This window comes from Aythya ferina (assembly GCF_964211825.1).
Source record: "Aythya ferina genome assembly, chromosome: 2".
Lineage (NCBI taxonomy): Eukaryota > Metazoa > Chordata > Aves > Anseriformes > Anatidae > Aythya > Aythya ferina.
This window is the reverse complement of record NC_140297.1, coordinates 160,251,683-160,273,736: the sequence shown is the minus strand read 5'-3', so window position 1 is coordinate 160,273,736 and position 22,054 is coordinate 160,251,683. Positions and strand designations below refer to the sequence as shown.

General features: G+C 52.4%; 6 pseudogenes across 6 annotated transcripts; 4 read left to right on the top strand and 2 right to left on the bottom strand.

Annotated features, from left to right (window-relative positions):
- The first annotated feature begins 1,385 nt into the window (after positions 1-1,385).
- On the top strand, positions 1,386-1,706 carry LOC311433091 (feather keratin 1 pseudogene; annotated as a pseudogene). The gene has a single exon. The product of its transcript is annotated as a feather keratin 1 pseudogene (transcript).
- Positions 1,707-7,844: 6,138 nt separating this feature from the next.
- LOC311431415 (feather beta keratin pseudogene) lies at positions 7,845-8,165 on the top strand (annotated as a pseudogene). The gene has a single exon. The product of its transcript is annotated as a feather beta keratin pseudogene (transcript).
- A 2,448-nt stretch (positions 8,166-10,613) lies between these two features.
- LOC311432912 (feather keratin B-4 pseudogene) lies at positions 10,614-10,934 on the bottom strand (annotated as a pseudogene). The gene has a single exon. The product of its transcript is annotated as a feather keratin B-4 pseudogene (transcript).
- A 1,968-nt stretch (positions 10,935-12,902) lies between these two features.
- LOC311432478 (feather keratin 1 pseudogene) lies at positions 12,903-14,631 on the top strand (annotated as a pseudogene). The gene is made up of 2 exons: positions 12,903-12,972; positions 14,291-14,631. The product of its transcript is annotated as a feather keratin 1 pseudogene (transcript).
- Positions 14,632-17,337: 2,706 nt separating this feature from the next.
- LOC311433048 (feather keratin 1 pseudogene) lies at positions 17,338-17,658 on the bottom strand (annotated as a pseudogene). The gene has a single exon. The product of its transcript is annotated as a feather keratin 1 pseudogene (transcript).
- A 3,457-nt stretch (positions 17,659-21,115) lies between these two features.
- Positions 21,116-21,436, top strand: LOC311431412 (feather keratin 1 pseudogene; annotated as a pseudogene). Its single transcript has one exon. The product of its transcript is annotated as a feather keratin 1 pseudogene (transcript).
- The last annotated feature ends 618 nt before the right edge of the window (positions 21,437-22,054 follow it).

The window sequence follows — 22,054 nt, the reverse complement described above, 5'->3', positions numbered from 1 at the left end:
ACTCACCTCGGCAGATCAGGGAGTGGCATTGCAAATCCCCCACTCCTTGGAATGCAGCCATCACCACTGTGGCCTCAGGTCCACAGCCACAAGCAGCATGCACACCTCCAGCTCCCCTCTGAAAGGTCCACATCGTCTGTCTCAACATCAAACACCATGCACAGGAGTAGGATTCCCCCTTTAGCTCACCCCAGAGAACTCCCATGAACCATGGGGCCAAACCTTGTGGACAGTTCCACATGTCTGTCCTCTACCTCTAATGAGGGACAGCCTCTCTCCTGTGAGCCTCTACCATGCCTCACCAGACAGCCCAAGGGACTCCCATCAAACCGCAGGATGCCAAAGCCCTGGCTGTCAACATGCTGGCCCCAGAAAATGGAGCATTATTGAGGTGCCAATGCAACCCTTTGGGAAGCATGGCAGGACTCCCAGCGCACTTAGTCTTGTCACCCCTGAGACAGGCCCACGACTACAACACCCTGTAATGCAAACACCCGTCCTCTGCCTCCTCAGACTGCAGTCCCAGGGACAAGACAAGGAACCCGCTTGCTCCCACATACAGTCACTATGTGCAAGATGGCCACCAAGCCACCAATGTAGCACACCCAACAGGGAAAAACAAGGGCTAAATGCAGGCTGGTGAGTTGGGATGAAGGCACGGAGGGAGTGAATGTGATGCAATTGGAAGAGCATCATACCTGGCACACTTGGGAAATCCAGACCAACCTGCTGGGGATGCCAACAGCCAATGCCCCCTCCTCACAACAAAGCCACGAACCAAACCTCATGAGTGCCAAACCATGATGTCACTGATGACAATGAACCTCTCACATGCTTTAGATGCATCTTCTATTTGCTCTTTCATGAACCTTCAAGAACTATCCTTTGTTCTTTAATACGCTCACTTGAAATGTAACGCCAAGTTAAAAAGACACATCCTCAAAGGAGAAAATGAAAAGGGAGCATTGTGGGAATGACAACACATCTCAACTCATTACTTGCCAGGCTTTGGCATGCAAGAGCAGGTCATGCCATATGCTGTCATGTGCAAAGGCTCTTTTGCCCCGCAGGCACTCGGGGACCAGCATAAAAGCCAGCTCTGCTCCTCGCACTCTCACACATTCCTCCCAACGCCTTCTCCACTGCAACCAACGAGGTGAGCATGAACCCCGATCCCCTCTCTCACCCACCCCACCAGGCCTATCTCTCCACACGCCCTCTGACCCCAGCCTCAGCAGCCAGTCCACCTCCCCTCTGTCAGGCTCCCCACAGCGCCACTCTTGGCCTTCCCACTCCCTTGGCCTCCTCCAGCAGTGCTCCACACACCCCCAACACCCTCTGAATTCACAACACCCTCTCTTCCAGGCACCCTCCACAACACAGACATGTCCTGCTACAACCTCTGCAACCCCTGCGGACCCACCCCGCTGGCTAACAGCTGCAACGAGCCCTGTGTCAGGCAGTGTGAGGACTCCCACGTCGCCATCCAGCCTTCCACCGTGGTGGTCACCCTGCCAGGACCCATCCTCAGCTCCTTCCCCCAGAACACCGCCGTTGGATCTTCTGCATCAGCTGCCGTGGGCAGCAACCTCAGCGCCCAGGGAGTGCCCATCTCCTCCGGCGGCTTCGGAGGCTTTGGCCTTGGAGGCTATGGCTTGGGAGGCCTGGGCTGCTTCTCTGGCAGAAGAGCCTGCTACCCCTGCTAAGGACCCACGCCAACACCCCTGACAGCAGCTAACAATGCCCTGCAGCCAACTTCATGGACTGAGGATACTCTGATCTCTGGGGTCTGGGAATATCTTCCACACAATATGCCTAGCTGCTGATGGTCACTGTGCCTGCACCTCTGACCAGGGCCCTACTGCTTGTGCTCCTTTTCACGAGTCTTCCTCAATAAAGTTCTAATGCATGCCAGCCTGACACTTCTCCTTTCTTCACACAACGCGCTCCAGTCAAAGTGACCTGGACAGGCTGGAGAAGTGGGCCCACGTGAACCACATGAGGTTCAACAAGTCCAAGTGCAAGGTGCTGCACCTGGTTCGGGGCAATCCCAGACAGGAGTACAGACTGGGAGAAGAACTCATTGAGAGCAGCCCTGCAGAGAAGGACTTGGGTTGTTCTGGTGGATGAAAGGCTCAACAGGATCCAGCAACGCACACCTGCAGCCCAGAAGGCCAACTGCATGCAGTGCTGCATCAACAGAGGTGTGACCTGCAGGTCGAGTGTGTTGATTGTCCCGCTCTACTCTGTCCTTGTGTACTGTGTCTGGCTGGGATGTTAACTTTCCCTGCAGCAGCCAATACAGTGCTGTGCTCTGCACTTGTAGCTAGAACAGCAGTGTTATCACACCAGTGCTGTGTCTACGACGGAGCAGTGCTGGCACATTAGGACTCTCTCTAACTCTCCTAGGGGGTGGACAAAAAAGTGAGAAGAGAAACATCACCAGGGCAGCTGACTTAAAGCAGCCAAAGGGATATTCCATACCATATGATGTCACACTCAACAATAAAAGGTGGAAACAGAAGAGGGGAGGGCTGGGCTCTCATTGTGAAAACGTCAATCCTCCTACTGAAAATAGGCTACGTACGTTGAGGCCCTGCTTCAAGGATGTGGTCAAGCATCGCTCATCTGTGGGAAGTAGAGAGTAATTTATTTCCTCTGCACTTCCACATAACCTTTATTTGTTGTTTGTTTTTGTTTGTTTGCTTGTTTTTCCTTTTTTCCCTTTCCCCCTTTTCACCTTTCATTTTTTTCCCTTTAGTTAAATTGTTTAGTTAATACTAATATTTCCTTAATATTTATTATTATTATTTTTCCCTTTAATTAAATTATCTTTATCTCAACCCGTAAGTTGTTCTTTATTTTACTTCTTCCCCTCCTCATCTAAGGAAGGGGAGTGAGATAGCAGTTGTGGTGTTTAGCTGCCTAGCAGGGTAAAACCAGCACACCTTGTGAGGCCCCACGTGGAGTACTGCTTTCAGGTTTTGGGCCCCCAGCACAAGAAAGATGTGTACCTGTTATACTTAGTGCAGTGGAAGGCTTCAAAGAAAATCAGAGGGCTGGAGCATGTCTCCTATGAAGCAAGGCTCATAGATCCTGGGTTGTTCAGCCCGGAGAAGAAAAGGCTCCAGGGAGACTTCCTTGAGACATTTCAGTACTTGAAGGGGGTTTCTAAAAAAGATGGAGAAGGATTCTTTACTCATGTAGATAATAATAGGACAAGGGGGAATGGTTTTCAATGAAATGAGGATAGAGTTTGATTAGATATTAGGAGTAAATTCTTTACTGTGAGGGTGGTGAGGCACTGGAACAGGTTGCCAAAAGAAGCTATGAATGCCCCATTGGAGGGACCCAACTTGGAGCAGGGGCAGAGAGGGACCACGAAGGAGCGGCGGACATGAAGCAACAAGGACTGACTGCAGCCCACCTTTCATGTTGCCCTATGCCACTCGAGGGGAGGAGATGGAATAGGGTGGGCAGAGGTAGATATCTTTACTTTGTTTATGTTTTGTTTCTTTCTCATTGCTCTAGCTTATTAGGAATGAATAATAAGTTTTATTAATCTCCCAGTGCTGAGCCTGTTTTGCCTGTGACTATTGTTGTTTTGTGATCTCCCTGTCCTTATCTCAACCCTTGAGCCCTTTTCATTATATTTTCTCCCACCTTTCCATTTGAGGAGGGGGAGTGAGAGAACAGTTGTGGCAGAGCTCAGCTGTCCAGATGAGTAAAACCACCACACCTGGCAAGGATGTCACCAACATCACCACAAGTGGGCACCACCTGGGCTTCCAGCGCATCACCCAAGACCTACACCCAAGACCCCCCTATTGGGGGAGGTCCCATTAGACTGGCAGCTAGCAAATGTGACGCCCATCTACAAGACAGGCTGGAGGGTAGAACCGGGGAACTATAGACCAGTCAGTTTGACCTCAGTGCCAGGGAAGCTCATGGAGGCACTTACATCACGAGGCACTTACAGGGCAACCAGGTGATCAGGCCCAGTCAGCATGGGTTTATGAAAGGCAGGTCCTGCTTGACGAACCTGATCTCCTTCTATGACAAAGTGACGCGCTTGGTGGATGAGGGAGAGGCTGCGGATGTCATCTACCTTGACTTCAGCAAGGCTTTTGACACTATTTCCCACAACATTCTTCTCAAGAAACTGGCTGCATGTGGCTTGGACTGGCGTACGCTTCGTTGAGTTAAAAACTGGCTGGATAGCCGGGCCCAAAGAGTCGTGCTGAATGGAGTCAAATCCAGCTGGAGGCTGGTCACTAGTGGTGTCCCCTAGGGCTTGGTATTGGGGCCGGTCCTCTTTAATACCTTTATCAATGATCTGGATGAGGGCGGTGAGTGCACCCTCAGTAAGTTCACAGATGACACCAAGTTAGGTGCGTGTGTTGATCTGCTTGAGGGTAGGAAGGCTCTGCAGGAGAATCTGGATAGGCTGGACCGATGGGCTGAGGTCAACTGTATGAGGTTCAACAAGGCCAAGTGCCGGGTCCTGCACCTGGGGCACAACAACCCCAAGCAGAGCTACAGGCTGGGACATGAGTGGTAGGACAGCTGCCAGGCAGAGAAAGACCTGGGAGTATTGGTTGATAGTCGGCTGAATATGAGCCAGCAGTGTGCTCAGGTGGCCAAGAAGGCCAACAGCGTCCTGGCTTGTATAAGAAGCAGTGTGGCCAGCAGGTCTAGGGAAGTGATTGTCCTCCTGTACTCGGCTCTGGTGAGGCCGCAACTTGAGTACCATGTTCAGTTTTGGGCCCCTCGCTACAAGAAGGACATGGAGGTGCTCGAGAGAGTGCAGAGAAGGGCAACAAAGCTGGTGAAGGGCCTGGAGAACAAGTCTTAAGAGGAGCGGCTGAGGGAGTTGGGATTGTTCAGCCTGGAGAAGAGGAGGCTCAGGGGTGACCTTATTGCTCTCTATAGCTACGTTAAAGGAGGCTGTAGCAAGGTGAGGATTGGTCTATTCTCCCACATGTCTGGTGACAGGACGAGGGGCAATGGGCTAAAATTTCTCCAGGGAAGGTTTAGGTTGGATATTAGGAAAAACTTCTTTACCAAAAGGGTTGTCAGGCATTGGAATGGGCAGCCCTGGTTGAGTCACCATCCCTGGAGGTCTTTAAAAGACGTTTAGATGTAGAGCTTAGTGATGTGGTTTAGTGGAGGACTTGTCAGTGTTAGGTCAGAGGTTGGACTAGGTGGTCTTGAGATCTCTTCCAACCTAGACAATTCTGTGATTCTATGATTCTGTGATATATGTGCCCAACTAAAGCCTTGGGCACTCTAAGGCTCTTCTGACTATGCCCTCTTAAACAATCTCCTCATGTCAGCACAACTTGACCTGATTTCTTCTGCAACATGATCCTACGCCTTCACAACAAACATTATCACAGAGTTGTATATGTAGAATGTCAGTCACTTCTCCATAGAAGATTCTGCAGATGGTCACATCGGATGTGTTCTTTATAAATCCATGATTATTGAATTTATTATTGATGCTCTGAAGGCCTTGGCTGCTTCTCCAGCAGAAGACGCTGCTACACCTGCAAAAGACCCACGCCAACGTCCCTGACTGAAGCCTTCAAGACTGTGCAAGCCACTTCTCAGAGTGAGGATGCATCTCTGTGCTGTTCGTGGTGCATGGGTTCACCAGCCACAGTTCTACTTCTCATGGTACTCCACACACAAGTAGGAAAGGGGGCCAGTCCATGCTGCATGGTAACATGGCTGATCAACAGTCTACTCTCATTTCCTTCTACTCCTACCACCGTCTTCCATGTCCAGTACTCTCCACTGCAATGACGTGCTCGCAGCCACAAACCCACCCAGCACCTTCCATGTCTTGATTCTATTGCAGTGCAGGAAGAACTTGGGGCTCTGGGAAAATCTGCTCTACAATGGGACACAGCCTGACTACTTGCACTACTTGCAGCACAGAACAGGCCCCTTCTACTCTCACATCTTTGCACTCTTTTTCCACAACAAAGTTCTTGTGTATGTCAGCCTGTGATGTCTTCTCTTCCTTTCTGCTCCCAAAACTCCTTCAACTTCACTCAAAATAAAGCAAAGATCAGCAGGCTGGCTGGGCCCAAGCCTGTTGATGTTCAAGAAGGATCTGGACAGCACTCTTACATATATATCCTTGTTTTTAAAGAGGATTCTCACGGGTTTGACAGATGGACCACTTAGCAGACAACTGATTGGCTGGATGAGAACATTCAAGGAGTTGTGGGCAACAGCTCAATGCTCATATAGAGACCAGGGAGGAGTGCTTTCTCTCAGGATTTTGTCCTGGGACCAGTATTATTTGACCTCTTTGTCACTGATATGCATGGTGGTATTGAGCAGGCACTCAGCAAGTTTGCTTAGCCATTTATAACACACCAGTAACTAAAACAGGCCTACAGGAATCTTAGAATTAACATGCCTTCCCACTGAAAACATTCAATCATTTAATGATTCTTACACACACATTCAAGAACTATTTTTTGGCCTTTAATACTGACACTTGAAATGCACCGCCATGATAATTGGCCATGTCCTGAACAGCAGGACCCAAAAAGGGAACATTTGAGGTAAGAAAACACACCCCACTTCATTACTCAACTTACTGTCAACTAGAAGCCACAGATCCCTTTCTGTGGGGCAGCTCCCCAGTACCTCATCCCCCGGTCTGTACATACACTAGGACAGGTTACCGTGCCCCAGGTGCAGAATCTGGTACTTACTCTTCTTAAACTTCGTATGACTGGTGATTGCACAGCCCTGTGGTCTGTCAAGAACTCTTTGCACAACCTCCCCACCCTTAAGGGAGACAACAGCAACGCCTTATTTCATATCATCTGTAAATTTACTTAGTACTCTTTTGAGTCCTGTATCCAGACCATATGCAAAAACATCAAAGAAAACTGGGTCTAAAATGGAGTCCTAGGAAACACGACTAGTGACTGGGAGCAAGCGTGATGAACCCCCCTTTACTACAACCCCTTGAACTTGACCAGTCAGCCAACAGTCCACCAACTGTGTTATGTATTTATCTACCTGCATACCGGACATTTTGTCCAGGAGGATGTTGTGAGAAACAGTATCAAAATGTATGCTGAAATCCAAAGAAATTGCATCTACTGCCTTCCTTTGGTCTATTAGATGGGTAACCTTGTCATAAAAGGAAGTGGCTGCACCTCATGCCCAGCGCATGCAAGAAGCCCCTCCTCACAACAGAGCCGCAATCACACCACATGAGAGCAGCACCATGAGCTCACTGAAAACACCGCTCCTCTCCTATGCCTGGGTCACGTCTTCTGCCCGCTTTGACATGCACCTTCAAGAGCAATCCTTTGGCCTCTAATAATTACTTTGACGTAAAAGGTGCCACCATTGCCAAATGGACATGTCCTCCAGAGAAGGACATGAAAATTGAGCGTTGCAGGATCAAAAACATGCCCCACCTCATTACTTGCCAGGCTTTGGAATGCAAGAGCAGGTCATGCCAAATGCTGTCATGCGCAAAGGCTCTCTTGCCCCATGGGCACTCAAGGACGAGCATAAAAGCTGGCCCTGCGTGTAGCACCCTCACACACTCCTCCCAACACCTTATCCCCCGTGACCAACAAGGTGAGCCTGAACCCCTCTCCCCTCCTTCACCCACCCCACTAGGCCTATCTCTCCACATGCCCTCTGACCCCAGCCTCAGCAGCCCTTCTGCCACCACTAAGCCATACTTCCCATAACCCCAGGCCACCCCAATCCCTTGGCCTCCCCCAGAACCACTCCTCATGTACCCAACACCCCCTGCCTCACCAACACCCTCTCTTCCAGGCACCCTCCACAACACAGACATGTCCTGCTACGACATCTGCCGCCCCTGCGGACCCACCCCGCTGGCTAACAGCTGCAACGAGCCCTGTGTCAGGCAGTGCGAGGACTCCCATGTCGTCATCCAGCCTCCTGCCGTGGTGGTCACCCTGCCAGGACCCATCCTCAGCTCCTTCCCCCAGAACACCGCCGTTGGATCTTCTGCATCAGCTGCCGTGGGCAGCAACCTCAGCGCCCAGGGAGTGCCCATCTCCTCTGGGGGATTCGGAGGCTTTGGCCTTGGAGACTATGGCTTGGGAGGCCTGGGCTGCTTCTCTGGCAGAAGAGCCTGCTACCCCTGCTAAGGACCCACTCCAACACCCCTGACAGAAGCCTCCAACACCACGGAAGACAGCTCTCGGCCTGAAGACTCTCCTCTGTGCTTCTCATGACACACGGGCTCACCAGCCGCGGCTCATCATTCTATGACACAACAAAGCAAGCAAGCATGGAAGGGGCCATTCCATGCTTTCAGGAAACATGGCCAACATACCTCCTTCTTTCTTCCTCTTTCTCCTTTCCTCAGCACCAGCACCTACGGCCGCTACTCTCTGCTGCTATGACTGGTTCATAAGCCAAATGCCACCATGGATTGAGACTCTCTCTGCTACTCTCCTCAATAGGACAGGATGTTCTCAGTGCTCTGGGGAAATGTGCTGTAGACAAGGGAGAGCAGCTGGTGGTCACTCTAATAGCACCTCAAACCCTGGCACTTGTATTGTGGCTCCTTCCTTTCATTTTTTTTTCCCCTCAATAAAATCTATCTGCATCCCATCCTGACATTCGTCCCCTTCCTTTTTTCAACCCAATGCTCTTTCCAGTTCACCTACTACCAACTCGTTGCTCAAGAGGCCATCTGGTGGGGTTGTAAAGGCCCACTGAACCTCCCCTCTCAAGGATGTCATCACCAACAACACAGGTGGGCACCAGCTGGTTTTCCAGCCCATCATCAATACATATGGATGACCACACTAAGGGGTGTACACATGTCATGGAATTAGATTTTACACTGCTTTAATAGAGCAGCAATTTGGGATTTATTTTATATTTTGAGGTATAGATGGTATGATTTTTAACAGCTCTTCATCAACCTTTAATCATCTGAGAATTTAACAGAATTATTTTAATGGTATTTGCTACAATAGAAACAGTGACTTAAAGGCTCAAGAATGGCAAGGTTCAGCTGAGACTTACTGCAGGGTTCTTGGGGGTATTTAAATTCAGTCACGCACTTCCAAAATACCCCTTGGAGTGAATTACTCACCCTAATTCCTTGTTGGTGTTTGTCTGCATCTGACTCCTCAAGGGGTCAGCCCTTAGATGCGCTTCCTTTAGGGGTATGCTGTGAGGCGTGCCCTTTGTCCTGGCACCAGGCAGTAACTAAATTTAGTCTGGGTCCCTTGTCTTAGTTCCCGCCCATCTGGGATTTAGAACAAGGAGGAGATTCAGCCTGAGCACCCTTCTCTGCGGGCTGAAAACACCCAGCTCTCTCACCTTCTTCTCATATCGAAGAAGCTCCGGGCCCCTCAGCATCTTGGTAGCCCTGCACTGGAATTGCTCCAGCCTGTCTGCTTCCAGCTTTCACTGGGGCACCTCAAACTGGACAAAGGACTCCACAAGGGGCCTCACCGGTGCTGAGGAGAGATGACGGAGCGCCTTCCTCAATTTGCTGGCAACGCTCTTCCCCATGCCCTCTTGAGCCTGGTGGCCTCATTTGCCACAAGGCTGCATTGCTGACTCAAGGTTCTGCTCAGCAAACCCGCCTGCCACTATAAGTCTGGTTACATTCAATGTATGTTGAATTATCACCATCATGCATGCACACTTAATGCAATAAGCATTATAAGCACAATTACACAATCACGATCACGGATTCACAAACAAGAGAATACACTTTCAGTCTAGTAAATTAGAAGCAACAGGAGTACAAGTCCTTGTTCACCAAAAGGTCATGCTTTGGTTATCAGTTTGAGCCAGAGCTGCCCATGTAGTCTGTCAGTTCCACAATACTATCTGGTTCCTGATCCCTGAAGAGACGTCACAGAGTCTGGCCACAGTGCCTTTGCTTTGCTCCACTCTCCATACTATGTTTTTTAGACTCAGCACACCAAGATTCCCTGGTGTTACAGATACCTAGGGTTGCAGGCTTTGTTGCCAAAGACAATACCATGTAAGTACTTCATTGCATATCCTCCGCATCTGAGCCTTAAAGTTTCCTCAACACTGAACCATCACTTAAGAAGTGGACAACTGTTTAGCTTCACCGAGTAACCTCTGGCAATTATTCTATTCTAAATGTCAAATATATGTCTCTCCATTCTAGCGAGACATCAGTCACACTAAACACTCAACTAAATTCTTAAGACAAGCTAGCTGTTCTGCGCAACCCTTGGCATGTGACCTGCAGGCAACTCCTTATCTGCTGAGTGGCCCATCATGTATTTCCCTGGTAGTGAGAAGGAACTATGTAAAAGCATTGTCCAAATGCTTCTTGAACACAAAGAGGCTTGGGCACTGATGGCCCTACTTTTTGTTTTTGTTTTTTTTTGTCAGGTGAAGTTGGAAAAGCATTGGGAGAAGACAGGAAGAGGAGGAATCTCAGGATGCAGATTGATTTATTGAGGAAAACAAGAAACTGAGGGAGCTGCAGCTGGTGAGCCCGTGTGCCATGAGCAGCACTGAGGTGCATCCTCAGTCTGAGAGCTGGCGGGCACAGTGTTGGAGGCTGCTGTCAGGGATCCTGGCGTGGGTCCTTAGCAGGGGTAGCAGGCTCTTCTGCCAGAGAAGCAGCCCAGGCCACCCAAGCCATAGCCCCCAAAGCCAAAGCCTCCGAATCCCCCAGAGGAGATGGGCACTCCCTGGGCGCTGAGGTTGCTGCCCACGGCAGCTGATGCGGAGGATCCAACGGCGGTGTTCTGGGGGAAGGAGCTGAGGATGGGTCCTGGCAGGGTGACCAGCACGGCAGGAGGCTGGATGACGACGCGGGAGTCCTCGCACTGCCTGACACAGGGCTCGTTGCAGCTGTTAGCCAGCGGGGTGGGTCCGCAGGGGCGGCAGATATCGTAGCAGGACATGTCTGTGTTGTGGAGGGTGCCTGGAAGAGAGGGTGTTTGGAAGGCGGAAGGTGTTGGGGGTGTTTGGAGCAGAGCTGGGGGAGGCCAAGGCACTAGGGAGGCCTTGGGTAGTGTGGAGCATGGCTTTGGGGAGGCAGAAGGGCTGCTGAGGCTGGTGGAGTGGCCGCTAGAGAGAAGGCTGGTCAGATGGGTGAAGGATGGGAGTGGGGTTCAGGCTCACCTCGTTGGTTGCAGGGGAGAAGGCGTCGGGAGGAGTGTGTGAGGGTGCTACGCGCAGGGTCGGCTTTTATGCTGGTCCCCGAGTGCCTTTGGGGCAAGAAACCCTTTGTGCATGACTGCAATTAGCGTGAGCTGCTCTTACATTCCAAAGCCTGGCAAGTAATGAGGTGGGGTGTGTTGTCGTTCCCACAACACTCTGGTGTCCTTTTCTCCTGTTGAGGATGTGTCTTTGTGGCTGTGGCGGCAGCTTTTAAGTGAGAGTGGCTCTTTGGGTGGATTTGAATGGAGCGTGCATTTGAGGGCAGTCAGCAGACGCGGCCAAAGTATGGGAGAGGTGGGGTGTCATGAAGTGAGGTCATGGCGTGTCAATCATGTGGTGCTGTTTGTGGCTGCATTGTTGCGAGGAGGGGGCCCTATTTGCTCGTGTCACCGTACTGCAGGCTGCTCTGGGCTTCCCAGATGTGCTGGGCACGAGGCGCTGGTACTGGTTTCACACTCGCTCCCTCCTTGCCATCCTGCCCTCTCCCTATGCTTGTGTTTATTCCTCATCTTTCACATTGGGTGTGCTTCATCAGTCGGTGGCTTGGTGGCCTTTGTGCTTGGAAGGTCCTTTTGTGGGAGAAGGGAGGCTGTGTGTTTTCTTCTTGTGTCAGCTTAGGGGTGGTAGTTTGATCATGCGGAGGAGAGGTGTTTGAGACAGCAGGACGTTGTCCTCTCAGGCCTGGTTGAGAGCTTGCAAGCCCTGAGCTGAGGGGCAGTGGTTTGTCAGGGAGACTGAGGCAGAGCTTTTGGGGTCTTGTTCTGTGCTGAGTGTCCAAGGGTGAGGCCCTTTCCCTGCGTAGGCTATGATGGTAAGACGCAGGGTTGGGACCCTGCAGCGGGCAATTGGAGGCATGCATGGTGCGCAGGGCCGCAGCCGTGAGCACCTTGTTGATGGGTGGTCCTGGCATGGCTGCCGAGTGGCAAGGCCTGTCCCCATTCGGCTGAGGTGGATTTGGCTTGCTGCTGAAGTGAGTAGTGTTGGTTGCTGAGGAAGATGAAGCCAGGTAGGAATGGGGGCTGTGCAACTGGGTGTGCCATGGTCCGTGAGGCCTGCTGCATTGAAGCCACGAATGCTTAGGGCACGGTGTGGTGTCCTTGCAAGGCCACTACTAATTCTCTTGGAAAGGTCCTGGTGAGTGGGAGAGGCTCCTGAAGTCTGGAAGAGACTCAGCCCGCTCCTGTGTTCAAGAAGGTGAAGAAGCAAGGTGTGCGCAGCCAGAGGCTGGTTGGCCTGACTTCAGTCTCTGGGAAGGTTCTAAAGGAAATCCTCCCAGAAAGCGCTGTCAAGCAGATGAAGAACCAGAATGTGATGGGCAGTAGTCAGCAAGGATTTACATAGGGAAAGTCACGCGAGAACCTCCTCAGCGTCTTCTATGTTGAAGTGACCAGCTTGGTGGATGGGGAAAAAGAAGTACCTGATGCTCAACTTTAGTAAAGCCTGTATGTAGTAAGGGCTTTCTTTGGCACTTGCTCCCATGACACGCTCATAGAGAAGCAGACAAAATATAGGTTAGATAAAGGCACAGAGGTGGGCTGAAAGGTGGCCGATTGCTTGGGTGCAGAGGCTTGTGCTGAGTGGCACAGAGCGGTCTTGGAAGCAAGGACCTAGCGGTGTGGGTCAGGGCTCAGCAATGAGGCCAGCACTGTTCAATATCCTCATTAGTGAGGTGGGTAATGGAATGGAGTGACCCCACAGGAAGTCTGAAGATGACCCGAGACTGGGAGGAGCGACTGATGCACGTGATGAACGTGGCACCATTCAGAATGATGTGCAGAGGTTGGAGAACTGGGCAGAGAGGAACATCATGAAGTTGCAGAAGGGGCAAAGCAAATTGCTGCCTCTAGGGAGGACTAACGCCGAGCAGCAGGACATGGTGTTGTCTGACAAAGGGGCAGGCAGCCTTGACGAGCTGGACCTTGTGTTGCTGTTGGAGAGCAAGGTGACGATAAATCAGCAATGCAGCCTTGTGGCAAAATAGGCCACCAGGCTCCAGGAGGGCATGGGGAAGAGCGTTGCCAGCAAATTGAGGAAGACGCTCCGTCATCTCTCCTCAGCACCGGTGAGGCCCCTTGTGGAGTCCTTTGTCCAGTCTGAGGCGCCCCAGTGGAAGGTCGAAGCAGACATGCTGGAGTAATTCCAGAGCGTTCCTACCAAGATGCTGAAGGGCCTGGAGCCTCTTCAGTATGAGCAGAAGGTGTGAGAGCTGGGTGTTTTCAGCCCGCAGAGAAAGGTGCTCAGGCTGAATCTCCTCCTTGTTCTAAATCCCGGATGGGCGGGAACGAAGACAAAAGAGCCAGACCACCCCCAAGCTGCCAAAAGAAGGAAAATCACAACCTCCCTTCTCCCACAAAAGACCTTCCAAGCACAAAGGCCACCAAGTCGCCAACTGATGTATGACACCCAGTGTGAAAGATGAGGAATGAACACAAGCGTAGGGAGTGGGCAGGATGGCAAGGAAGGAGCAACTGTGATATCAATGCCAGCGCCTCATGCCCAGCACATCTGGGAAGCCCAGACCAGCCTGCAGTACGGTGACACGAGCAAATAGGGCCTACTCCTCGCAACAATGCAGCCGCAAGCAGCACCGCACGAGTGACACGTCATGACCTCATTTCATGACACCCCACCTCTCCCATACTTTGGCCGCGTCTGCTGACTGCCCTCAAACGCACGCAAGATAGCAATCCTCAACAGGAGAAAAGGACAACAGAGCGTTGTGGGAACGACAACACACCCCACCTCATTACTTGCCAGGCTTAGGCATGTAAGAGCAGCTCACGCCAAATGTTGTCATGCGCAAAGGGTTTCTTTCCCAAAGGCACTTGGGGACCAGCATAAAAGCCGGCTCTGTGCCTCGAACCCTCACACACTCCTCCCGACGCCTTCTCCCCTGCGAACAACAAGGTGAGCTTGAACCCCACTCCTATCATTCGCCCACCTGACCACGCAGCCTCTCCCCCGAGCCTCAGCAGCCCTTCTGCCTCCCCAAAGCCATGCTCCACATTACCCTTGGCCTTCCCACTCCCTAGGACTCCCCCACCACTGCTCCAAACACCCCTAACACCGTCCGCCTTCCCAACACCCTCTCTTCCAGGCACCCTCCACAACACAGACATGTCCTGCTACGACATCTGCCGCCCCTGCGGACCCACCCCGCTGGCTAACAGCTGCAACGAGCCCTGTGTCAGGCAGTGCGAGGACTCCCGCGTCGTCATCCAGCCTCCTGCCGTGCTGGTCACCCTGCCAGGACCCATCCTCAGCTCCTTCCCCCAGAACACCGCCGTTGGATCCTCCGCATCAGCTGCCGTGGGCAGCAACCTCAGCGCCCAGGGAGTGCCCGTCTCCTCCGGCGGCTTCGGAGGCTTTGGCCTTGGAGGCTTTGGCTTCGGAGGCCTGGGCTGCATCTCTGGTGGAAGAGCCTGCTACCCCTGCTAAGGACCCAGGCCAACACCCCTGACAGCAGCCTCCAACACTGTGCCTGCCAGCTCTCAGGCTGAGGATGCTCCTCTCTGCTGCTCATGGCACACGGGCTCACCAGTTGCGGCTCATCATTCCATGACACAACAAAGCAAGAAAGCAAGGAAGGGGCCAGCCCTTGCTGTCAGGAAACATGGCCAACATATCTCCTTCTTTCTTCCTCTTTCTCCTTTCCGTAGCACCACTACCTATGGCCACTATTCTCTGCTGCAATGCCTTGCTCACTAGCACAATCCCTCCGGAAACCTGGGGCTGCTCCTACCACGGGGTAGGGTGACCTTGGGGCTCTGGGAAAATCTGCTCTACGCAAGGAACATAGGCTGGTGGTCGCCTTCCAGGCTCCTCAGAATATGCACCTTGACGCTCACTCTGTTTCATGTTTTCCTCAATAAAATCAGTCTGCATCCCATATCCTCAGATGCCTCCTCTTGCTTTCTTCTCCCAACGCTCTTCCAACTTCAGCCAACAAAAAGAACAAAAAGCAGGGCTGAAGTGGCCATCAGTGCCCAAGCCTCTTGGTGTTCAAGAAGCATTTGGACAATGCTCTTACATAGTTCCTTCTCACTACCATGGAAAGACATGATGGGCCACTCATCAGATAAGGAATTGTGTGCATGGTCACATCTCAAGAGTTGCGCTCAACAGCTCGGTGCCCAGGTGGACACCAGGGAGGAGTGGTGTCCCTCTGGGGTCTCTACTGAGGCCATTCGTATTTAACAGAGTTGTCCTGCACACGGACACCACACGTATTGTGTGAGACTCCTCGTGGATTGTGTATGCTGCTTTGCGACGTCCCTGACCCACTGGGTCATCAGCTCCATAATCACGGCTGTTTCTCACTGAGTGAGAGTGGCTCTTTATGTGGATCTGCATGGAGCGTACATTTGAGGGCAGTCGGCAGACGCGGCCAAAGCATGGGAGAGGTGGGGTGTCATGAAGTGAGGTCATGGCGTGTCACTCGTGCGGTGCTGTTTGTGGCTTCATTCCTGCGAGGAGGGGGCCCTAGTTGCTGGCCTCACCATAATACTCCCACATTGACAACAGATGCAGCCACAGAATCCCTTCCGTTTGGAAGTAACCTCTGGAGACCATGCACTGCCAGCGCCCTTGTCAAGTACAGGCATCTACAGGAGGCTGTACTGGACCATGTGCTTTCCTGGGTTTCTCATATTAAAAACAATGGAAATGCAAAACCTCTGCTTGAGGTCCACTGCTTGACCACTCTCACAGGGAAAAAGGGGTTCCTTCCCTTCCAAAGAAATTGTTTCTCTGTGGCGTCCACTCACCTTTGTCCTGGTAGCAGGCAGTAACTGAATTTAGCCTGGTTCCCTTGTCTTTGTACCTGCCCATCCGGGATTTAGAACAAGGAAGAGATTCAGCCTGAGCACCCTTCTCTGTGGGTTGAAAATGCCCAGCTCTCTTACCTTCTCTTCATATTGAAGAAGCTCCAGGCCTGTACCAGAATTGCAAGGTTGGTGTAAAGTACCAAAATTGCCTTATCTGAACTGTAGCCAGGATGGCAAATAACAGTCAATCATCTTGTGGTCCTATAAATAGTAGTCTTAAGCAAAGAACCCCATGAGCTCTCTAGGCATTGAAAACTCAATCTCTACCTGAGCTGGGACACCTCACAGCATACCCCTGAGGGAAAGTGCATCTCAGGGCTTACTCCTTGAGGACTCAGGTGCAGACAAACACCGACAAACACCAACAGGGAATTAGGGCGAGTAATTCACTCCAGGCAGTATTTTGGAAGTTCATGACTGAATTTATATACCCCCAAGAACCCTGCAGTAAGTCTCAGCTGAACTTTGCCACTGTTTCTATTGTAGAAAAACCCATTAAAATAATTCTGTTAAATTCTCAGATGATCAAAGATTGATGAAGAGCTGTTAAAAATCATACCATCTATACCTCAAAATAGAAAATAAATCCTAAATTGCTGCTCTATTAAAGCAGTGTAAAATCTAATTCCATGACATGTGCCCAACCCTTAGTGTGGTCATCCATATGTATTGATGATGGGCTGGAAAACCAGCTGGTGCCCACCTGTGTTGTTGGTGATGACATCCTTGAGAGGGGAGGTTCAGTGAGCCTTTACAACCCCACCCAATGGCCTCTTGAGCAACGAGTTGGTAGTAGGTGAACTGGAAAGAGCATTGGGTTGAAAAAAGGAAGGGGATGAATGTCAGGATGGGATGCAGATAGATTTTATTGAGGGGGAAAAAAAAATGAAAGGAAGGAGCCACAATACAAGTGCCAGGGTATGAGGTGCTATTAGAGTGACCACCAGCTGCTCTCCCTTGTCTACAGCACATTTCCCCAGAGCACTGAGAACATCCTGTCCTATTGAGGAGAGTAGCAGAGAGAATCTCAATCCATGGTGGCATTTAGCTTATGAACCAGTCATAGCAGCAGAGAGTAGCGGCCGTAGGTGGTGGTGCTGAGGAAAGGAGAAAGAGGGAGAAAGAAGGAGGTATGTTGGCCATGTTTCCTGACAGCATGAGCTGGCTCCTTCCATGCTTGCTTGCTTTGTTGTGCCATGGAATGATGAGCTGCATCTGGTCAGCGTGTGCGCCATGAATAGCACAGAGGAGAGTCTTCAGCCTGAGAGCTGGCTTGCATGGTGTTGGAGGCTGCTGTCAGGGGTGTTGGCGTGGGTCCTTAGCAGGGGTAGCAGGCTCTTCTGCCAGAGAAGCAGCCCAGGCCTCCCAGGCCAAAGCCTCCAAGGCCAAAGCCTCCGAAGCCGCCGGAGGAGATGGGCACTCCCTGGGCGCTGAGGTTGCTGCCAACAGCAGCTGATGCGGAGGATCCAACGGCGGTGTTCTGGGGGAAGGAGCTGAGGATGGGCCCTGGCAGGGTGACCAGCACGGCAGGAGGCTGGATGACGACGCGGGAGTCCTCGCACTGCCTGACACAGGGCTCGTTGCAGCTGTTAGCCAGCGGGGTGGGTCCGCAGGGGCGGCAGATGTCGTAGCAGGACATGTCTGTGGTGTGGAGGGTGCCTGGAAGAGAGGGTGTTGGGAAGGCGGAGAGTGTTATGGGTGTGTGGAGCGGTGGTGGGGGAGGCCAAGGGAGCAGGGAGTCCTTGGGTAGTGGGGAGCATGGCTTTGGGGAGGCAGAAGGGCTTCTGAGGCTGGGGGAATAGTGAGGTTGGGGTAGACAAGGCTGGTCAGGTGGGCGAAGGATGGGAGTGGAGTTCAGGCTCACCTTGTTGTTCGCAGGGGAGAAGGTGTCAGCAGGAGTGTGTAAGGGTGCTACAAGCAGGGCAGGCTTTTATGCTTGTCCTTGAGTGCCTTTGGGGCAAGAAATCCTTTGCGCATGACAGCATTTGGCGTGAGCTGCACTTACAGGCCAAAGCCTGGCAAGTAATGAGGTGGGGTGTGTTGTCATTCCCACAATACTCTGGTGTCCTTTTCTCCTGTTGAGGATGTGTCTTTGTGGCCGTGTCGGCAGCTTTTTAGTGAGAGTGGCTCTCTAAGTGGATCTGCATGAAGCGTACATTTGAGGGCAGTCAGCAGACGCGGCCAAAGCATGGGAGAGGTGGGGTGTCATGAAGTGAGGTCATGGCGTGTCACTCATGCGGTGCTGTTTGCGGCTGCATTGTTGCGAGGAAGGGGCCCTATTTGCTGGCCTCGCATTAATACTGGCTGCTCTGGGCTTCCCAGATGTGCTAGGCACGAGGCACTGGCAGTGGTTTCACACTCGTTCCCTCCTTGCCATCCTCCTTGCCCACTCCCTACGCTTGTGTTCATTCCTTGTCTTTCACCTTGGGTGTCCTGCGTCAGTTGGTGGCTTGGTGGCCTTTATGCTTGGAAGGTCCTTTGTGGGAGAATGGACGCTGTGTGTTTTCTTCTTGTAGCAGCTTGCGGGTGGTCTGGCTCCCTTGTCTTCCTTCCTGCCCATTCGTGATTTAGAACGAGGAGGAGATTCAGCCTGAGCACCTTTCTCTGTGGGTTGAAAACGCCCAGCTCTCTCACCTTCTCCTCATATTGAAGAGGCTCCTGGACCTTCAGCATCTTGGTAGCCCTGCACTGGAATTGCTCCAGCATGTCTGCTTCCATCTTTTACTGGGGCTCCTCAAACTGAAGAAAGGACTCCACAAGGGGCCTCACCAGTGCTGAGGAGAGATGACGGAGTGCATTCCTCAGTTTGCTGGCATCGCTCTTCCCCGTGCCCTCCTGGAGCCTGGTGGCCTATTTTGCCGCAAGGCTGCATTGCTGACTCATCATCAGCTTGCTCTCCAACAGCAACGCAAGGTCCTGCTGGGCAAAGTGTCTGCCCCTCTGTCAGACAACACCATGTCCTGCTGCTCGGCGTTAGTCCTCCCCAGAGGCAGCAGTTTGCTTTGCCCCTTCTGCAACTTCATGATGTTCCTCTCTGCCCAGTTCTCCAGCCTCTGCACATCATTCTGAATGATGCCACATTCATCACGTGCATCAGTCGCTCCTCCCAGTCTCGGGTCATCTGCAGACTTCCTGCGGGGTCACTCCATCCCATTACCCACCTCACTAATGAGGATATGGAACAGTGCTGGCCTCACTGCCGAGCCCTGGCCCACACCGCTAGGTCCTTGCCTCCAACACCGCTCTGTGCCACTCAGCACAAGCCTCTGCACCTAAGCAATTTGTCATTTTTCAGCCCACCTCAGCGTACCTTTATCTAACCTATACTTTGTCTGCTTCTCTTTGAGAGTATTACGAGAGCAACCATCTAAGAAAGCCCTTACTACAGCCTTTACTAATGTTGAGCAGCTGCTACCGCTCTCCCCTCAATCACCAAGCTCGTCACTTCAACGTAGAAGACACTAGGAAGGGTCCTGCATGAGTTTCAATATGTAAATCCTTGTTGACTACTGCCCATCACATTCTGGTTCTTCATCTGCTCGACAACACTATTCTGGGAGGATTTCCTTTAGAACTTTCCCAGCGACTGAAGTCAGGCCAACCAGCCTCTGGTTTCCTAAACCCTTCCTTCTTCACCTTCTTGAAAAGAGAAGAGGGGTGAGTCTCTTCCAGCCTTCAGGAGCCTCTCCCACTCACCAGGACCTTTCCAAGAGAATTAGTAGTGGCCTTGCAAGGACACCACACCATGCCCTAAGCATTCCTGGCTTCAGTGCAGTAGGCCTCACGGACCATGGCACACCCAGCCCCCACATTGCACAGCCCCCCTTCCTACCTTGCTTCATCTTCCTCAGCAACCAACACTACTCACTTCAGCAGCAAGCCAAATCCACCTCAGCCGAATGGGGACAGGCCTTGCCACTCGGCAGCCATGCCAGGACCACGCATCCACGAGGTGCTCACGGCTGCGGACCTGCGCACCATGCATGTCTCCAACTGCCTGCTGCAGGGTCCCAACCCTGCGTCTGACCATCAAACCTAGGCAGGGAAAGGGTCTCACCCTTGAACGCTCAGCACCGAACAAGACCACAAAACCTCGGCCTCAGTCTCCCTGACAAACCACTGCCCCTCAGCTCAGGGCTTGCAAGCTCTCAACCAGGCCTGAGAGGACAACGTCCTGCTGTCGCAAACACCTCTCCTCCGCATGATCAAACTACCACCCCCAAGCTGACACAATAAGAAAACACGCAGCCTTCCTTCTCCCACAAAAGGACCTTTCAGGCACAAAGGCCACCAAACCACCAACCAATGAAGTACACCCAAGGTGAAAGAGGAGGAATGAACACAAGCGCTGGGAGAGGGCAGGATGGCAAGGAGGGAACGAGTGTGACATCAATGCCTGAGCCTCGCGCCAAGCACATCTGGGAAGCCCAGACCAGCCTGCATTATGGCGAGGCCAGCAAATAGGGCCCCCTCCTCTCAACAATGCAGCCGCAAGCAGCACCGCATGAGTGACACGCCATGACCTCACTTCATGACACCCCACCTCTCCCATGCTTTGGCCGCGTCTGCCGACTGCCCTCAAACACACGCTCCATGCAAAGCCACCCAAAGAGTCACTCTCACTTAAAAGCTGCTGACACGGCCACAGAGACACATCCTCAACAGTAGAAAAGGACAACAGAGCGCTGTGGGAACAACACACCCCACCTCATTACTCGCCAGGCATTGTCATGTAAGAGCACCTCATACCAACTGCTGTCATGCGCAAAGCGTTTCTTGCCCCAAAGGCACTCAAGGACCAGCATAAAAGCCGGCCCTGTGCCTCGAACCCTCACACACTCCTCCCAACGCCTTCTCACCTGCGACCAACAAGGTGAGCCTGAAATACACTCCCATCCTTTGCCCACCGACCAGCCTTATCTCCCTACTCCCTGTCTCCCCCCAGCCTCAGCAGCCCTTCTGCCTCCCCAAAGCTATGCTCCCCACTACCCAAGGCCTCCCTGCTCCCTTGGCCTCTTCCAGCAGTGCTCCACACACCCCTAACACTATCCGCCTTCCAAACACGCTCTCTTCCAGGCACCCTCCACACCACAGACATGTCCTGCTACGACATCTGCCGCCCCTGCGGACCCACCCCGCTGGCTAACAGCTGCAACGAGCCCTGTGTCAGGCAGTGCGAGGACTCCCGCGTCGTCATCCAGCCTCCTGCCGTGCTGGTCACCCTGCCAGGACCCATCCTCAGCTCCTTCCCCCAGAACACCGCCGTTGGATCCTCCGCATCAGCTGCCGTGGGCAGCAATCTCAGCGCCCAGGGAGTGCCCGTCTCCTCCGGCGGCTTCGGAGGCTTTGGCCTTGGAGGCTTTGGCTTTGGAGGCTTGGGCTGCATCAACGGAGGAAGAGCCTGCTACCCCTGCTAAGGACCCACGCCAACACCCCTGACAGAAGCCTCCAACACTGTGCCTGCCAGCTCTCAGGCTGAGGACGCTCCTCTGTGCTGCTCATGGCACACAGGCTCACCGGCTGCCTCTCATCATTCCATGGCACAAGAAAGCCAGCAAGGAAGGAAGGGGCCAGCCCTTGCTGTCAGGAAACATGGCCAACATACCTCCTTCTTTCTTCCTCTTTCTCCTTTCCATAGCACCACCACCTACAGCTGTTACTCTCTGCTGCAATGCCTTGCTCACTAGCACAATCCCTCCGGAAATCTGGGGCTGCTCCTACCACGGGGTAGGGAGACCTTAGGGCTCTGGGAAAATCTACTCTACGCAAGGGACATAGGCTGGTGGTCGCCCTCCAGGCTCCTCAGAATATGCACCTTGACGCTCACTCTGTTTCATGTTTTCCTCAATAAAATCAATCTGCATCCCATATCCTCAGATGCCTCCTCTTGTTTTCTTCTCCCAGCGCTCTTCCAACTTCACCCGACAAAAAGAACAAAGAGCAGGGCTGAAGTGGCCATCAGGGCCCAAGCCTCTTGGGGTTCTAGTAGCCTTTGGACAACGCTCTTACATAGCTCCTTCTCACTACCATGGAAA